Source organism: Pleurodeles waltl, chromosome 12 (genome assembly GCF_031143425.1).
Source record: "Pleurodeles waltl isolate 20211129_DDA chromosome 12, aPleWal1.hap1.20221129, whole genome shotgun sequence".
In the NCBI taxonomy this organism is placed as follows: domain Eukaryota; kingdom Metazoa; phylum Chordata; class Amphibia; order Caudata; family Salamandridae; genus Pleurodeles; species Pleurodeles waltl.
Genome location: NC_090451.1, coordinates 129,163,049 through 129,179,497, shown reverse-complemented (window position 1 = coordinate 129,179,497; position 16,449 = coordinate 129,163,049).

Below are 16,449 nucleotides of genomic sequence, written 5' to 3'. Positions count from 1 at the left end.
TGCAGGTGAGAGTGTAGACGACACTGGGAGGGAGGAGGGAGACGACGAGGAGGGGGACACAGTGGAGGCAGTGGATGTTGCTGTGTCTGTATGTGGGTGATGCTTGTGTGAGTGCCTGTGGGATGTGTGGTGCTTATGTTTGCCTGAGCTACTTTTGTGTGTTGGGGTGTGTGCATGCTTGTCTGATGGTGTGCTTGGGATAGGCTGGGGTACAGGGGATTGGGTCTGGGTGGAGGAAGTTGGAGGGGGGAGGCTAGACACAGGGACAATGGCTGCCATCAGTGCTGAGGCCAGAGATTGCAGGGTTCGATGAAGGGCAGCCTGACCAGAATGAATGCCCTCCAGGAATGCATTACCGTGTTGCAACTCCCTTCTACACCCTGGATGGCATTCACAATGGTAGACTGCCCAACAGTGAGTGACCTGAGGAGGTCAATGGCCTCCTCACTGAGGGCAGCAGGAGTGACTGGGGCAGGGCCTGAGGTGCCTGGGGCAAAGGTGATGCCCACCCTCTTGGGTGAGCAGGCACGGAGCGAAGGCTGAGGGGCTGCTGGGAGGGCGGTGCTGGTAGGGGGGGTGGCGGCTGTACCTGTAGAAGTGGGGGGCACAGATGGTGCCGCCACCACAAGGGAGCTCCCATTGGCGGACGAGTCCGTGTCGATGTTTGGTGATCCGGTGACCGACGTGAAGCTCCCCTCGCCCTCCGTCCCACTGGTGTATTCAGAGACTGTGGTGTGGCCCTCCATGGCCATGTGGGATGCAGCTCCCTCGTGCTCCGGTGCCACTGTACCTCCGCCTGATGATGCTGATGCACAAAAGAACAGGGAGACCACAAAAAGGGGGGACGACGACAGAAGAAAGACCGGTTGAGTGCATGGCTTACCGCTACCGTTGGCCGACAATACAGACACAGCAGCCCCCTGCACTACGCTGTGCTCTTGGCCTCTACAGATACAATTCCTGGGATCTGGCCTACATGGCTATAGTGGACTTCTGCACACATAGATGACACAGGGGCATGTATACCTGTACTTGGCACTCTACAGAAGTGGGGTGGAGTGCCACATGGCATGCATTATGGAGGGGCCTAGCCTACCTAACTTGCCCTGGCCTAGGGGAACCCACAGCCCTCCTCCCCCACCCAGACCCCTCCACTGTGCGCAAAGTCCGCAGAATGATGTTGTACTCACCCCCCTTGTGTCTGCTGTGATGCCCTCAAGCGCCCATCCAACTCAGGGTAGGCCACCGCCAGGATCCGGAACATCAGGGGGGTCATGGTGCGACGGGCACCCGTCCCACGTTGGGAGGCCATCCCCAGCTGAGCCTCCGCCGTCTTCTTGCTCCAGCGGCGAATGTCCTCCCATCTTTTACGGCAGTGGGTGCCCCGTCTCTGGTGGACCCTCAGGGTCCGGACGTCCTTGGCGATGGCATGCCAAATGTCTTTCTTCTGGTGGGCGCTGACCTACATAACATGTACAGGGGAAGAAGAGAAGTCATTAACAAGTGCACCGTCGAAGTGAGCGGCCCCCATCCCTACCCTTGCCATGTGGCACATGCATTCACAGTATTTCATGGTCGCTTAACTCTGCCCCCTTACTACTGACATCCAGCCCTCTCCACCCAGCATAGCCCATACAACATGCTACCTGTGTACTTACCTGTTGGTCTGGAAGACCGTAGAGTAGCGTGTATTGGGGGAGGACCCCGTCCACTAGCTTCTCCAACTCCTCAGCAGTGAAGGCAGGGGCCCTTTCCCCAGACGCAGCAGCCATTGTCTCTTCCAGACCGAGGACACAGCAGCACTTGCAGTATAGGTCCTCTCCTGTCGAAGATCAGGGATCGAGTGATTGAACAGATAGAAAATGGCGGTCACGTCCGCTGCGGTGACGTCCGCGGCGGTGCGTATCATCATCGCCGGCGCACTTCGTCATTGGCTCCTGGGACCCATAGGGTCCAATGTTAACCAATGCAGCATTGCGCCGCGGTCTAGGACCTCCTACCGCGACGGTGTACAATGCCAGCGCAGATACCTCACACCCCATTGTCACACTTTAGAGGTCAGGCAGCCGCCCTTCCAGGGGCCAACCTGGCTTCATTTACTACTGCGTCACACATACCTAGGCCTACACTCAACACACATACAGGATGAGTTTTGTATTTGGTGTCGTGTTCTGTGTAGCTGTGGGTACATACTTGGGATTTTGTTGACTCTGTGGTCGCTGTTGTCCTTCTTAGGCACTGTCAGCTGGGACATTTGAGGAGATGGCGGAATCCTCCGTTGTACCGACCGCTGGTGGACCTGTTAACAATGGAGGAGCGACATTTGATCATCACCTACAGGTTTGACCGTGCCACAGTCCAGGAACTGTGTACCCAGTTGGAGCCAGACCTGATCTCACCAATCCGCCATCCCACAGGAATACGCCCTGACGTGCAGGTGCTATCAGTGCTCCATTTCCTTGCAAGTGGATCATTTCAAACAACAGTGGCCATGGCATCAGGGATGTTCCAGCCTATGTTTTCCAACGTGCTGTACAGAGTGTTGTCTGCCCTGCTAAAACACATAAGGAGCTACATTGTTTTCCCTCAGGTGGAGGATTTGGCTACAGTGAAGGGTGACTTCTATGCCCTGGGACATATCCCCAACATCATAGGTGCTATTGATGGCACCCATGTAGCTCTGGTCCCCCCACGCAGGAGTGAACAGGTGTACAGGAACCAGAAGAGTTATCATTCCATGAATGTACAGATGGTATGTTTGGCAGACCAGTACATCTCCCAGGTGAATGCTATGTTCCCTGGCTCAGTGCATGACGCCTACATCCTGTGGAATAGCAGCATCCCGTATATGATGGGTCAACTCCAGAGGCTCCGTGTGTGGCTATTAGGGGACTCTGGTTACCCCAACCTGTCCTGGCTATTGACCCCAGTGAGGAATCCCAGGACCAGGGCACAGGAACGCTACAATGAGGCCCCTCGGCGGACTAGGAGGGTGATCGAACGCACCTTCGGCCTCCTGAAGGCCAGGTTCAGGTGCCTCCATATGACAGGTGGTTCCCTATTCTACTCACCAAGGAAGGTGTGCCAGATCATCATTGCTTGCTCCATGCTTCACAATCTTGCTTTGCGACGCCAGGTGCCTTTTCTGCAGGAGGATGGTCCAGATGACGGTGTTGTGGCAGCTGTGGAGTCTGTGGACAGTCATGAGGATGAAGCTGAGGAAGAAGACATAGACAACAGGGAGTCAGTCATACAGCAATATTTCCAGTGACACACAGGTGAGAACAATTTAACTATCACATTCACTTTCACATTTCTACCTCTATCCTGTCTGTCAATTAGTAGCAGTATATGGTAACTGAGTTGTACATTTCCATTACGGTTTCACAGGTGTGGTTACTAACGTGTGTCATCTGCTTGCATCCTTCATGGACATGTGATGTGTGACATAGTTATGTTGACATTACATTTTCGAACGGATTTTGCCATTGTCATAGTTAATACACATTTTCATAATCACAGACTGACTCCAGTTTGTTTTGTGGTTCAAGGGTGTTTATTGAAGTGCTAATTATTGGAGGGGGTGGCAAAATGGTGATGGTGGAGGAATGTCCATGGCAGAGTCCAGTCTATTAGTCGCACAGGTGCATTGCCCATATGGGCATGGGAAGTGGAGCTGGGGCAGTTCAAATCTGGACAGGGTAACAAAGTGGGACAGTGGGAGGACAATCAGGGTGGTCTCATTTCCTGGCGGGTGTCTTGCCATCTTGCTCTGTCCTGTTCCTGGATCTCAGGGACCGCTTGCGAGGTGGTTCTCCGTCTGCAGGGGGTGGTGTGCTGGTGTGGTGGTCCTGTGGCGGGGCATCCTGTCCACTAGCGCCGGCGAAGGTGGTGGGCAGTTCATCGTCCATGCTAGTGTCAGGGGCCCCTTGTAGTGCCACGGTGTCCCTCATGGTCTTTTGTATGTCCTTCAGCACCCCTACGATGGTGCCCAGGGCAGAGCTGATTGTTCTAAGCTCCTCCCTGAACCCCAAATACTGTTCATCCTGCAGGCGCTGGGTCTCCTGAAACTTTGCCAGGACCGTCGCCATCGTCTCCTGGGAGTAGTGGTATGCTCCCATGATGGAGGAGAGGGCCTCGTGGAAAGTGGGTTCCCTTGGCCTGTCCGCCCCCTGTCGCACAGCAGCCCTCCCAGTTCCCCTGTGTTCCTGTGCCTCCGTCCCCTGGACCGTGTGCCCGCTACCACTGCCCCCAGGTCCCTGTTGTTGGGGTGGTGGGTTACCCTGGGTTCCCTGTAGTGGTGGACACACCGCTGATTGACGTGTCCTGGGTACGGAGGTATGTGAGATAGCATGCAGGTAGGGTGGGGGATATGATAGTTAAGATTTGACTTACCAGTGTCCCATCCTCCACCGACTCCTCCGAGGCCCTCAGGATGCATGATGGTCAAGACCTGCTCCTCCCATGTTGTTAGTTGTGGGGGAGGAGGTGGGGGTCCGCCGCCAGTCCGCTGAATCGCGATGTTGTGCCTGGATATCACGGAACGCACCTTCCCCCGTAGGTCGTTCTACCTCTTCCGGATGTCCTCACGATTTCTTGGATGCTGTCCCACAGCGTTGACCCTGTCGACGATTCTTCGCCATAGCTCCATCTTCTTGGCTATGGAGGTGTTCTGCACCTGTGCTCCAAATAGCTGTGGCTCTACCCATAGGATTTCCTCCACCATCACCCTGAGCTCCTCCTCGGAAAACCTGGGGTGTCTTTGGCGTGACATGGGGTGGTGTAGGTGATGTGTGGGGTGGTGTATATGTTGATGAGTGTGGTGATGTGTGGTGGTGTGGGGTGTTTTGTTCGTGGATGTTGTATGGGTGATGGTGTTATGTGCCTCTGTGTGGTGGGGTTTTCTATTGCTGTTGTCTCTCTCTGGCCTTCTTTCAGATATTTTGGTCGTAGGGGTTTGTGGGTGATGTTGGTGTGTGTTTTATATTGTATTTGGTGTGTGGTAGTGGTGTGTGTATGTGTATCAGGTGTGTGTATTTTGAATTGTCCAATGTGGCAGTGTTTTGGAGATGTGTGTGTATTTTGAGCGCATCGGTGTGTACCGCCAATGGAATACAGCGGTTGAAAGACCGCCGCGTGGATTCGTGGGTCGTAATAGCATGAGCGTGTTTCTGTTGGTGTGACGGTGGAGGTTTTGTTTTCGCAAGTTTATCACTGACCTTTGGTGTGGCGTAGTTGTGTGGGTGTCTGAATTTCGGCAGATTCCGATATGTGGGTCATAATAGCTGTGGCGGGATTCCGCGACCGCGGTGGTGTGTTGGCGGTCTTCTGCACGGCGGTAATCGGCTTTTACCGCCAATGATGTAATGACCCCCTTTGTCTTTTATTTCAGTTTCTGTGACAACTTCTTCCTATATGGTCTGAGGACTTTGTGCAGAGAAGGTGAACCCCTTGCACTAGTAGGCCTTGCTGAGGCTTACTTCAACAAATTGGCGCCCGAACAGGGACTCATCGGCGACTCGGATGCCCGATGGATTGATTGCGACGAAGGATTGGGATCTCGCTGCGGACAATCAATGCCTGAGGAGACCTGAGTCTTGGCAACCACGGCGTTTTTCCCTTCTTTCTGATTTGACCATCCAGGTGGCACCGGTCCTCGACTGAGATCCTTTTTATTAATTCATTGTGCAGTGACCATTTAGTCGATTTTAGAACTTGCCAGTTGGAACCTGGACGCCCTGTGATTGGTAAGAGCCGTTTTACGGCACTTGCTGTGGGTTTTGATGCCTTTGTTTGGTAATGAAGTTTAGCACCACGTACTGTGGCTCTCGTGTTTTGGGTGACTAGTCAATTTGTGTCCTTTGAATTGATATATAAATTGTAATTTATATAGGCAGGTAATGAGGAGAATTTTCTCCAATTTAATTTTGATTTGAACGACACATCGTACTAAAGGTACCTTAAGTGCTACTTTGATTATAATACTTCATATTCTGCACTATTTTTGGCATGCCTGTTTTTAGCGCACTTCGTAGGATGTGTTGCTTTTGTAGTGGTACCAATTTGAGACTGGAAGAATCGCAACCGGCACCCCCAGAGGGGACACCCAATTGAGATATGTATGTTAAACATGGTCTTTTTTCTATAATGTACAGAACATTATGGAATAAATACACTTGTGCGGATCCTGAGTTACGTTGGCCTATGCATGAGTCATTTGATTTGCGAAAGATTGAGTATGTGGAACAATGTATGTGTAAGCAAAGGTCTAGGCAAGATATGTTAGACTGTGTACGAATGTGGGAGAAAGAAGTGCGTGGACGAGTGAAGCGTGAGCAAGCCTTGCTTGAGAAAGAGCAGCGGAAGAATGTATATGTGAGAGCATTGGAAATGAGAAAGAAAGAAAGAAATTACTTAAAGGCGATAGAAGAGAAAGAACGTAAATTACAGGTAACTGGCCAATACAATGTTCGGCAACCTCTCTATCCTATCCTTTATAAACCGCACAATGATTTTTTGTTACTAGATTGCCCTTCACCTCCGTATGTTGTTCCTTCTGCCCCTCATGAGTTAGCTGAGGTCTCCGGTTCGGAGCGACAGAAGATACGAGACAGTCGCTCTATGTTGCCTGCTGACCATGCGTGTGAGCTTAGATCTATTGCTCGTAAAGCAATTCGTAGCGTTGTCTCTGCTTCAGAACTTTTAGACAACATGAAAGGGTGGACGGAAAAGGAGCAGTCATATTTTACTGAGGCATTTGGCACAGAAGTTATTGAACTATTTTGGAAATATTCTGATGAGTTAGAGCCCAATGATGTAGCAGCTGATCGTAAGCAAATGCATGATGGTCTTTTTGTTTTCTCCCAGGTGGCGGATGCAATCAGGCGTTTGGTGAAATTATGTGTTGCGGCAAACCGTTTGCCCGAGGAGAAAAGGGCCGTGGACATAGTTGCACAGACATCTCAGACCGGCGAAATAAGACTATGATAGTTCACGCGAAACCAATGGGGGAGGCTGCGCCTTGGTATGTTCCTCCAAAAGGATTGGGTACAAGTGATGATAAAACTTCTGTTCATGCTATGGGTTATTTTATTTATAATTGGGTGTATACTCCTTGGGATAGGGCAGATGTAATGGCACTTAAAACAGCATTACCTGACCTGCAGAAAAATCCAGCCGCCTTTTATGAGGAAGTTGAGGGAGCAATTAGTTCTTGTACTATGACTTTGGCTGACATTCATTTATTTTTCGGATTGATATTACCGCCAGATATGTGGAGAACTGTTCGTAAAGTTGATGATCGTGAAGTTTTTGGGGCGTCATGGAAAGAATTAGAACAGATGGACGGGGATAGGGAACCTGCGAAAAAGCCGTATCAGTTGATTCTAGATCTTCCTGCAGCCATATTAGTTAAGTTAAAAACGATTATTCCCCCTAAAAAGATAGATTGGACTGTTTTAGCGTCTTGTAAGCAAAAGGCAGATGAATCGGTCTCTGATTTCTTTACACGCTTTGAAGAAGCATTTCATAATTTTAGCGTCCAGTTATTGTCAGATGATACGGGCAGACATTTGTTCGTAGATAAATATGTCGCAAATCTGTTACCAGGAATAGCTAGTCATCTACAATATGATGCTCTCCTGAAGAGGTGTGTGTTATTTTAAATGATAATCACCCTGTGATGGAAAGAGTTTGTCTTGTTAAAGATGATATTGCATTAGCTTCACTCCCCAGTACTTTGTGGGCTACTTCAGATACTGATGTGGGACAAATGATTATTCCACCGGTACATATTAGTGTCAAGGAGGGAGCTGTATTGCCACGTTTGCCTCAATACAAAATTACACAGGAGGGCGAAGAAGCAATCACACGAATTGTGCATGATCTTATTGCAGTTGGAGTTGTTGAGGAAGTTCCGTATAATGTTTATAACAGTCCGATTCTTCCTATTCTGAAAAAGGTTACTGATACTACGATTAACTGATTCATTATTGATTTACGAGAAGTGAATAAGATTGTGGTACCACAATATCCTGTGGTATCTGACATCACAACACTTCTTACTTTGGTTCCCCCGACAGCAACTACGTTCTCTGTGATAGACTTGAAGAATGCTTTCTTTTCGATCCCTATTCATCCTGACAGCCGATATTTGTTTGGTTTTACTTTGAATAAATGATCATTTAGATTTTACAGAGTTCCTCAAGGCTATACTGAGAGTCCTAGTATTTATAGTCAAGCGTTAAAATGACAACTTGATTCTTTTGTTTTGCCTGAAGGTGTGGCTCTCATACAATATGTCGATGATATTTTGTTGGCAGCTGATACCCCTGAGCAACGTGAAAAGTGCACTTTGTCCTTACTTTCTTTTCTTGCTTCACACCATCATAAAGTGTCACAAAAGAAATTGCAATATTGTAGACCAAAGGTAACCTATTTAGGTCACCTTTTGTCTAAGGAGGGCTGTGCACTTACATCAGATCGTATTCAAGCAATTTTAGACACACCAGAACCCTCTACTCGGAAAGATATTTGTGCATTCCTTGGTCTTACTACTTTTTGTAGGCAATGGATATTAGGGTTTTCACACATTGTCAAACCTTTGCTAGCACTTTTGACTAAAGATACTCCAATGCCCCTCCCATGGACAGATGAATGTTAGACTGCTTCCTGGCTGCTACGACAAGCCCTTTGTTCAGCACCAGTGTTAGGTACTCCAGATTACACGAAGCCTTTTGCATTTTACGTACATGAGAAAGATGGATGTGCATTGTCAGTTTTAGTACAGACACATGGCTATAAGCAGCGTCCCTATGCATATTTTTCAGAAGTACTTGATCCTGTCGCTCGAGCGTTGCCTGGGGGTTTTCGTTCAGTTGCGGCAACAGCTGTGTCAATATGTCAGAGTGAAGGGATAGTTTTGTCACATAAGCTGTTGGTGTTAGTACCCCATGCAGTTGATGCTCTTTTAAATCAAACAAAGACGCAACATTTAACTCTTGCTCGCCTGACAGGATATGAATTGACATTTCTGGCTCCTCACATTACACTGAAGAGATGTGCAACACTAAATCCAGCCACTTTGTTGCCATATCCGGTGACTCGGCCTCACCCACAAGAAACACATGATTGTATATTCCTTACCGAAGAACAGACAAAGGGTCGTATTGATTTGCAAGATACGCCCCTTCCAGATGTAGACGGGGAATTGTGGGTTGGTGGGTCGTGTCGAAGTTGCCAGACGGTACGACCTCAGCTGCATATGCAATCACCACAATATACACGGTAGTGGAGACAGCTCGTATACCACAGAAGTCAGCTCAAGAAGCTGAACTAATAGCTTTGACATGAGCATGTGAGCTTAGCACTGACTTATGTGTGAACATTTATACAGACAGCCGCTATGCTTTTGGAGTGGCTCATGATTTAGGTTTGCTTTGGAAGGAGAGAGGCTTTCTCACATCCCACGGGATGCAGATAATGCACGGAGAATTAGTGCATAACTTATTGACTGCATTGATGATATATCCAAAGAAAATAGCTATTGTGAAATGTAGTGCACACAAGAAAGTGACCAATAAGATAGGGCAAGGTAATGCCCTTGCGGACCGCGTAGCACGTGAGACTGCGATGCAGCGAAGTACTACTTCTATGTATGTAGTGAAGTCACAAGCTGAACGTTGGCATAATGCTAGACAAGACGTATTAGATATTCAGAAATCTGCTTCTGTGAAAGAACGTGAGCAAGGGTCTGAAGAAGGAGAATTAAATGATGAGGGCTGTTGGCGGAATAAGCAGATGGATAAATGGAAATTGCCTATAGCTTTTGTACAACCTATGGTTCAGATGGCACGTGGGCTGGCACATCTTGGAGCTTCAACAATAACGAAGTTGCTTACGCAAGTTTGGGAGCATCCAGAAATTTCCAGTACAGCTAAGAGAGTAGTACAGTCTTGTTTGATCTGTTTACAATACAAACCTGGAAAAGGGATAGAACTCCTGCGAGAGGGTTTGCTACACCAACTGCACCTTTCAAAGTTCTACAAATGGATTATATTCAGCTTGAACGCTGCAACAATTTAAAGTATGTCTTGGTGGTGGTATGTGCCTTCAGTAAATGGATAGAGGCGTACCCCACAAAGGACAATACTGCCATTACCACAGCAAAGGTGCTTTTGAAAGAATGTTTCCCTAGGTTTGGTATTTGCAGACTTTTATGGAATGATAACAAACCTAATTTTGTTGGGGAAGTTATTAAGTATGTCCTGAAAAGATTAGGGATCAAACAGAAGTTCCATGCGGTTTTCCACCCGCAATCAGCAGGGTTGGTGGAAAGGTATAATGCTACTTTGAAGCTGCAGTTAGCGAAGATACAGGCTTCCACATCTTTAACTTGGCCGGATGCATTACCGTTGGCATTATTGTGTATTAGGTCAGTGCCAAACTCTCAAACAGGCATTACCCCCTATGAAATAGTATTTGGAAGGCCAATTAATAATTGGGGAGTTCCTAAGCCAAATTCTGTATATGATGTACCTTGTGTCCTGATGAATGATTATTTGGCACAGTTAACCGACAATTTGGTTTCTATTCATCAACAGGTTCGAGAAGCACTTCATGACAGATCTACAGGTGAAGGCCATGAACTCCGACCTGGTGACCAGGTGATGATTAAGTCCTTTGAAAGATCAAGCATCTTGGAACCAAGGTGGCGAGGCCCAGAGCAGGTGCTCCTTGCGACAAGGACAGCAGTTCGAGTGACGAACCGAAAGAATTGGGTCCATAGTACTCACTGCAAGAGAGTGCTACCTACCTTGGTGGAACCTGCTGTGCTGACCGATCATCGAGAGATCTTGACTACGGAGAAAGGCCGTGCTATATCACCTGACGAATCTGCGGAGTTCTTCCCGGACCATACGATTTCTGGAGTATCGCAATATAATTTGAGACCGAGGAAAAAATCTGTAGTGCTGGAGAAAACTGGTTGAGCTACCACCCTGGGTAAGTGAAACGGAGAGCCAATGTGGCAAGTGGGGGGATCAGCCATGCATTAGAGTGGTGACACCTGTCTTGGCCCAAGGTGAAGAAATCAGTGGCTGCCCAGGGATAAGAGCTCCAACGATTGTTTTTAATTAATTTCTGGAAGGGTCGATTATCACTGTTGCTAAAATGAACAACAAAGTGATCATTAGTACTATGGGGTTTGTTGTTGTTTTGGTGGTTATAGCAATACTCACCTGGTTTGTTGAAAAGAAGGCTCCTGCTCATGAGTTTTTTGTTGCCACTACTCCAGTACCAGAGGATCACTATTACTTTACGCTTCCCTATCATGAGCAGAAGCACCGTCAATCATACTTCAATAATACTTTCATTCAGATGTTGCATCATACTCATAATGCTACAAATACTACTAACTATTGGGTATGTGGAATGATACCTGCGCATCAAAAGAAAGGAGGAACACCTTTCATTCCTCTTCCTTTTTCACACAATGGTTCTTGTCAAGCTTGGTATACGCTTTTGTTTGCGTCTGGAAAACGTACAGAGGGCGGACTTCTTTTTCGCCTTAATAAAGTATGCTGCCAAGACAAAGATGGGTATCCCCAAGCCAAAGGAACTAAATGGTAATGGGAAGAGCATCAACCGGACAATGTTTGAATACCATATGCCTTCACAAATATATGAGACTCTGACAAGAAAGAACAATTTGTGATCTCGGTTACAAAAACTAAAGCAGATTTATGTATACGTAGCATTGGGCGAATTCCAGTGGGGATAAGCGATTGTACCTTGATTTTAACTATTGAGGGTATAAATAATAGTAGTTTTACAGCTTCACATAATACATATTTTGGTTGTGGTAACTATGGATATTACCAACTACCTGTTGGGTGGTCAGGTGTGTGTTATGTATCTTTTCTAATACCCCCTGTGTTTTTGGCACCTGCATCATATCACCGAGATTTTAAACTGTTCAATGACATCATTAAAAATAGATATAAAAGGACAGTAAGTACAAATGAGGTAGACCAAATGGACACTAGCCTGCAACAATATGTTGATTTTAATTTAGGGTTGTTCTCCTTTGTGGGTGCTGCGTTAAACAGTAGGAAAATGAGACGATTGACTAGGGTTATGGAAGCTGTTACCAATCAGGCAGCTCTGGCACTTCGGAATATTACAGAGGAGCTCCAAATTGCGAGGATTGTAGCGCTCCAAATTCGTATGGTACTAGATGTGATATTAGCTGATCGAGGTGGTGCATGTCGCATCATCGGTAGTAGTTGCTGCGTTTTCATTCCAGATCACTCACCTTCAGTATATGATGCAATATCTAAATTGCATAAAATTGCTGCAGAAATCCACACAGAGACTGGTACTTGGACTTTTTATGGATGGTTTTGGGCTCTTGTTTCCGCTTGGGGCTGGAAACTACTGACTATCCTGTGTGTAACGATTGCAATATTTTTCACATGCTGTATCTGTATTCAGTGTGGTCCAATGTTCTGCTCCATGTGTATTACTGCTTGTATGCCAGCCAAAAGAAATATTACAGAAATGAAAGCACAACACATGTTAGATAAGGAAATAGCTGAAATGATGAGCATAAATTAACAAGATGAATATTTAGATTATCCCAGAAAGACGAATGTCTTCAGCTAATGCTGAAAGGGTCGTCTGTTGTAATTTAGTAGCGATTAGATTAAGCATTAGCAGAAGACATCTTGTATTTAGCAACTATTGTGAACATTTCGCGGAATCCATTTGTATTCATGGCAGCCATTTTCTCTGCCACATGCTGCCATGTGCTCGCCATGTGCTCTGTCCTACCTTCCTGTTAACTACTCTTGAAAATCTGTCTAGTGACAAGTTATATTTAGCATCTCCCACTTTGCAGATGCCCAGTAAGGTCTGCAGCTGTTAGTAATTAGTAACTGACAGTAATGTGTCTACTAGTCCTTGAAAACTGTTAGCCCCTCCTACCTGTTGACTGTGCATTTCCATATGACCTTATATGTGTATAAGTCTTGCTTCTATAATTGTACCACCTTCTTTTAGCCCCTGCGTGGGTATAAAAGGACCATGCTCTCTTAGTTCTGTGTGCTACTTCAAACATTACCGAAGGGTGCTGTTTGAACTGTAGTACCACCTCATGAGGTTTAATAAACTTTGTCTTTTATTTCAGTTTCTGTGCCAACTTCTTCCTATATGGTTTGAGGACTTTGTGCAGAGAAGGGCGAACCCCTTGCACTAGTAGGCCTTGCTGAGGCTTACTTCGACAGATTGCCTCCTTAAGGAAAGTTTTTCAACATGTTTATGGAAATAGAGGGGCTTGCTAGTAAGCTCAAGGATGAGCACTTCGTCTATATCAATTAATTTCATCTGATGATTTTTCAAGAAACTTTGTCCATAGAACCTTTAAATCTTCCATCATATTTGGGCTATGGAAAGCCAGCAGTTAAATCCCGTATTTTCGGCCTTCTCGCTGGGGGCCTAGTCATTTATGTTGTAGACTAACTTAAAGTAAGGATAGAGAAGATTAGTATAATCTGCAAGTGGTAAACGTTTGGATTCCCAGATGTACAGTGCTTTACCCCTTTTGATCATCAATGTTTATATCTACCCCTTGCCTATAAAAAAAAGGCAAGAAACAATTAACGTTTTATTGGCCTTTATCTCTGCCCAGACAGCTCTAAATCCAGCTCCGCTCATTATGATGACGGGAGATTTTAATATGAACTTATTGCAGACCACAACAAGGGATCACATTTTGTATAAATTCAATCAGAGTTGGCATACACCTACATTTCAGTCACCCAGGCAGAGTAAGGATCACAGGGGATGACAATTTGTAACTGAAGTGGAGCACTTAGGCTTGGGAGCTACCAATGGTCACATTAGCCTGTACATTCCAGCCCAGCCAACCTACCACTCAGCAATCTCTGACTCAATACTTGATTACACCTTTGTGTCCTTAGCCCTGTTTCACAAACGGTTAAATGTTATGAGCAGGGATCCCTGATTAAAAGTGATCATCAAGCACAGACTGTCCAATTGAAGATGAAGCCCAACCAGAGATAGGTTCAATTTTCACAATTAACAATGGAACGCTTTTCTAGTCAATAGGATCCAATGAATGAGTAGAACGTAAAGCTAGGTATAAATGGGAGCAGGTTAGTGAAGAGATCAGTGACCCATTGGAGCAGTGGGTACTACTCTCGATGAGACTCTGGGAGGATCAAGAATTATCCCTAGGACCCCGGGTTCACTAGTAGCCCAACCCAAACAAGCCTTTGCCCTGCTAATAACAGCAAAGAAGAAACTGAATCGAGCTCTACAGTTACTGAGGAGTGGCTATAATCCGCTCTTGCGGACTCTGACTCTCACAAAGCTGAGATCGCTATATAAAAAAGCCACATGGAAGTCAGTAAAGGCTGAGAAGGACATGTATTGGTGTAAACTACTTGCAGCTTCTAGGAAAAATGATGCTAGAGGATTCTGGCAATTGGTGAATCATGCCACAGGCTCACGGATGCCCCCCCTTACTTGGAACATCTTGGAAGCTAGCTGGGCTACATATCTCTAGGAAATGTATGGGGGTCTGGGAGTGCCACAGGGTATCGAAGAAGAATCTATAATCATGGACTTAAGTAGCCCTGTAATATGCATATCCATGGGGGGTGTGGAGAAAGTAATTACAACTAGTTGTTGGGATGGTGCCTGAGGACCTAACTGTATACTGCAAGCAACGCATTAGCAGAACCCCCAGTACTGGGCTACATAACTGACCATCTTAAATAATCAAGTCCTTTCAAATCAAGTAATACTGGATAGTTGGCCTTTTTTCAATCTTGGCCCCAATGTATAAAGCAGGGAAGGCAACGTCCCCTGCCAAGTATTGGCTGATTGCTGGAATGAATCTGGAGGCAAACTATTCTGAAAAGTGTTTGTTTGCTGACCTGATAGAGTGGTCCAATGAAGGGTCCTTAGTGCCAGTTAATCAGACTGGGTTCATAAAGAAAACAGGCACTACTAGAGACATATCTATGCTTCCTTTGTTAATGGAACAAGCCAGGCGTCGTTCATCCAATCTACATCTATGCAATGTCGACGTTTGTTCAGCTTTTGATGCATTGCCTCATAACATCTTATGGTCCAAGCTGCAAAGCTCAGAAATCCTCCCTTCCCTATTAAGAGCTATACAACTTTTGTACACTGATACATGAAATCAGTGCTGGCACTAGAAAGAGGGGAGGAGAGTGCCATTTCTATGTGAATATGGCGCTCTCCTGATCTCTCCTTGTCATGCAGCGCAGCACAGCTTTTTTGGATGCTGCACTGTGCTGCATGACACCTATCAGAATCTGGTCCTGCATGTTATGTATATTTTAGGTACAATATGATCGTTCCCTTGCCTATAGTCTGAGGATGGTTAAAAGGACTACCGGCCAACCTGCTAATTTTCAGATATGCAGAGGTGACCTGGGCTGCCAGGAACCTGTTGAATCAAAAACAAAACAAAGATTTCAGAAATTACTCACACTGTGCAAGGATTGAATGCTAATTAGCAAAGAGGGAGCCCCTTTCTCACCTGGCCCACACATCATACTATGGGACAAAAGTAGTGATTAAATCAAGGCAACTCATTAAAGTCACAAATGACTCCACCAGAATATGCAAAGCTCTTGGGGCCTGGGCCAAGAGAACTGCACCCTCTGCGTAGAGTAACACAGGAATGAACAGATTCACTATTCTTGGAGCATCAGTAGTTACGTTGGCCAAATGCAAATTCAAATTGTTTATATAAATAATAAACAACACACCTGTCTGGCAAGGGAGAAGCTATCTTACACTTCACCTGTGGAACCATATCTCACTTTGGCAATTAAGTTCTCATAAAGAATATACTGGAGAGTCAAGTCAAGTCAAGTCAAGTTCACTAATGCACATTCAAACCCCAAGTCCAAGAGCATAAACCATAACCTGGTTCTTTTGACACAATCAAATACTGTGGATAGGTCCAGAAAGGCCAGGTTCAGTGAGTACTGCTTAGCAATGGTGTATTTGCCAACAATCGGGTGCAAATTCAAGCACTATTCCACCATACTGAGCCCTGATCGGAAACCATATTGGTGGGGACAGAAAATATTATTTTGATTTACCCAGGTTCTTAAATGGTTAAAAATCACCCTTCCTACAATCTAAATAGTACTATCTAAGAGAGAGATCGGGCAATAAGATTTGGGTGATTTCCAATCCCCTTTAAAAAAACAATAGTAACAATAATAGAAATTCCCTAAGAGATTAGGATCTTATTACACAAGGGGGTTACTAAACATTGGTGATCATGGGGCCACAGAGATCAATGTTACATTTAATAATGTTCATGGGTACCCCGTCTGTCCCTGGGGCTTTGCCACCAGGATTTTGCTTTATAACAGTTGCTAT